General features: G+C 37.3%; 1 non-coding gene across 1 annotated transcript; it reads left to right on the top strand.

Annotated features, from left to right (window-relative positions):
* Nucleotides 1-3,249: 3,249 nt before the first annotated feature.
* On the top strand, nucleotides 3,250-3,322 carry TRNAR-CCU (transfer RNA arginine (anticodon CCU)). The gene has a single exon. It is a non-coding gene; the product is annotated as a tRNA-Arg (tRNA).
* The last annotated feature ends 223 nt before the right edge of the window (nucleotides 3,323-3,545 follow it).

The following is a 3,545-nucleotide window of genomic DNA, read 5'->3' as shown; positions in this document are numbered from 1 at the left end:
AGACCCAATGCAGCCAAATAAATAAATAACTACTAAAAAAATAATTGTTAAGACAGACCCGTCACTGAACAATAAAATGTAGAATTGGAGTTGGCTTTCCTACCTTGTTTTGTCACCTGGGTAATGTGACATTTTCTATAATCCATTTCTCTTATGGTTCCATGTGAGAATTCACATGTAGCCTCACTTGCATGAGATTTGAAATTCAGAAGTACAGGAGGCATTAGTCAGATTTCAGCAGCGTCCAGGGAGATAGACGTGCAGGAACTTTGAGGACACTTGTTCTAGCCTGTTTTCCTGATTCCTTACCCTGCCAATCCAGAGTATCCTGGAAACCATTATCAGCTGGTTGACTTCCATTTTCTTAGACGTGTAAGTTTCCACACATCTTCACAAGTTCCACATCAAAGATCCATCATATTTTGGATTTGGATTTTCCTGCAAGTTTCCATGAGTCCACCAGGCAACTAATTCTAACTTTCATGGTTCAGAGTGTTCTCTGATGCTTGGACGTCCATCTTCTCTAGATCAAATTCATATAAGGTCTAATTTGTGTAGTAAACACCTAATTCTGGTAATACTGATAGTGACCATGTGTTCCTGATTCCACTATGACAGCTATGGTTGCACAGTCCAAAAGAACCATATTGGAGTTTGTTCCTCTGCTGCACTGTTCAGTGACTGCCCTGGCCCAGCCCCTCCAAGTGAGAATTGGCACCTTCCTTATATCAGGCAGACTGTGGGTGCTTCCCGTTGCTCACAGCTGTACACAATTCCTCACTACATTTTCAATTATGTTTGATTGTGATTACAAACAATACATTTTTGTTGAACAAAATCTTCTGTTGTTTCTTAGAAATATTTTCATTAACTGTTTTCATACAATTTGCACACTAATAAATGTGTTTTTCATTTCCTGAACACGTATATTTAAATATTCTGTTGTGACTATGAATTTTCAGGTGAACTTTGTAATTTGGTCAAGTTAATTGCTACACATTCTCATTCAATAGTCCCTTGTGTATACATGTTCCGGTATTTCTTTCCTCGGGTAAATTTTATTTTTATTTCTACATAGTTATGATTTTTGTCTTGAAACGAATTTCTCATTTGTTTTGTCAGTGTCATGTGGCCAGAACCCACTGGGATCACACCAGCAGTCAACAAGAGTGGTGTCATAAATTGTAGTACTCAGAATGACCACAAACCCTAAATGACTGGATTTATCAGTAAGGGTGCTCAAAAGGATTTACAATTTGGCTTTTGGTAGGTGATTTGATTACTCTTCAGGGAAGCAACATGTTTCTGGATGTACTGGATGCTGCAAGAAGGTGAACTTAATTCTATCATAGGTAATCATAATCAATGTTTTCTAGAAGACAAAAACAGTGTAGTGAAGCTAAATCTAATTCACAGGAAGCTCCACAGTCAGTCATATTATTGAGAAGAGCAGAATCTTGGTAATTTTTATGATTTGGAATTGTCTCATCGTTTTTAGTGATATGGTTACAAAATACTCTTATTTTTGTCTTGATCCATTTGTGATCACTGAACAGCTTTGTCTGATGATGCAAGTGTTTGACATTTTTCTCTTCAACATGATAAAAGAACACAAGGCCAGCATCCAGTCCCCTGGTGTTACTTTTTACCTTTCCTACCCATTATCTAAACACTCTTATACTTCCTGTGGTATACTGGATGGATAGTGTTTACCATAAAGTACCTCAGTGAAAATATATAACTTCACTTCTTAGTAAAGTATACGATACCTTTTAATATCTCCTTTATAACTCAGCTGATACCTATATGTTCAGGTAAATTGTGAGAGAACACAAACCTAGCAAGAGAGAAGGACAGGATCACTGTTCTAGTTAAGCATTTCTTGCTCAGAGACTATACTCTTGATGCTATTTCAACATGCCTGGCACTAGATTCAACACATACCCAGTTTAGCACAAATAAGGCACTCTAGGATTTGGATATAGAGGCATGAAACAAGTTCTTACAGTCCTGGTGCTCATATTTTTGTGGGAAAAGGGAGATAGTTAACAACTGATGAAGCTTTGGTTTATAAGATGGAAATGAGAGCTTTGAAGGAAAGTAAATAATGACATGTCAGATAATAGAGAGGCTGGGAGTGTGTGTATATCTTTCTTATGAGGGTAGGAGCCTCAAGTGAGTGAGGATGTCATTATTGATCACTTGCATTTCTATTAAGTTACAGGAACTGCTTGGGTGTGGAAGTAAATAGAGGGCAGCAGTGTAGAAAGTCCTGCTTTCTTTGATTAACAGTAAAGATTCCCCATAAAGGTAAAGATATAGATATGGTTCATCTTCATTTTTACAGTTTCCTGTACACAACATGTGATCATGAGTTTGGACATAGGTTTCTGGGACTTGAGACTTTCCTTTGATCTGGCCACAGATATTTGTGGCATCATTTTGTTTAACATCCTTTAAGAAACTATTCACTTTAACTATTTCAAGTTTTATATTTGGCATTTTCATTTTGCTTGTATACTGACTGAAACAGTATATACTCTATTAAATCCTGGAGTTCCCCCCCAGTCTGAGAAAAGGTTATGTTCATCTGCACTGTTCTAGCCCAGCCTGAGTTTATACCGTGAGTAGAGTGATATTCATGTAAGTCTACTGTGATTTCCTGGTGGAAACAACAAAAAGAGCTATGGATGTTTAGAAGGCAATCATCCAAGGAATAACTGAGGTGAGCTACAGAGAGAGGGTATAATTTTGAGTAATATCCTAATTTAATGTGAAAGGAGATAGTGGAAAATTTTAATGCCTTTCTATAAGAGAATTAGTTGAAAGCTTTTTCTTTTCAGTGACCCACAAAGCCTCATATTCCATCTTACTGTTCACAGGTATCATTTCTATATGCTTAGACTTAAAGCACATATTCTAGAGTAGGAGGATACAAAAGTAACAGCTCTGAGTTTTATTAAAGAGCAAAGGAAAGCCAAATTCTGTCCATTTTTAGTGCTAACTTACATTTTCTTAGCACTGTAAAGATTGTCATTTCACAATTATTAGTCTCCCTTTTGACGTCCCTGCAAGTCATTCCTTCCATCATTCCTAACGTCTTAACGAGAAGGTTAACCATGGTAGAAGAGGTTATTACCCAAACGTACAGAGCTCACAGTAATGGAATCTCAGTTTTGAAAGCCTAATGTATGCCACCAACTTATCACTTGTCAAAATTTTAAACTCAGAAGAACACTGCAAGGGACTTCCCTGGTGGTCCAGTGGCTAAGACTCTGTGCTCCTAATGCAAGGGGCCCAGGTTCAATCCCTGGTCAGGGAACTAGAACCCACATGCCACAACTAAAGATACTGCATGCTGCAACTGAAGAGCCCATATGCTGCAGCTAAGACCTGACACAGCCAAATAAATAATTTTTTTTAAAAAAGAAGAATAACACTGCAAGAAATTACTCACTTTGAAAGAAAATATGGCATCAAATTTCACAGATGACTCAAGTGGCAATATGTTCTATTTACGTTACATTCTGGAAAGGCATACATAG

This window comes from Delphinus delphis, chromosome 3 (assembly GCF_949987515.2).
Source record: "Delphinus delphis chromosome 3, mDelDel1.2, whole genome shotgun sequence".
Taxonomy (NCBI): domain Eukaryota; kingdom Metazoa; phylum Chordata; class Mammalia; order Artiodactyla; family Delphinidae; genus Delphinus; species Delphinus delphis.
Note: the sequence above shows the minus strand (reverse complement) of the source record. Positions and strands in the feature narration are given on the sequence as shown.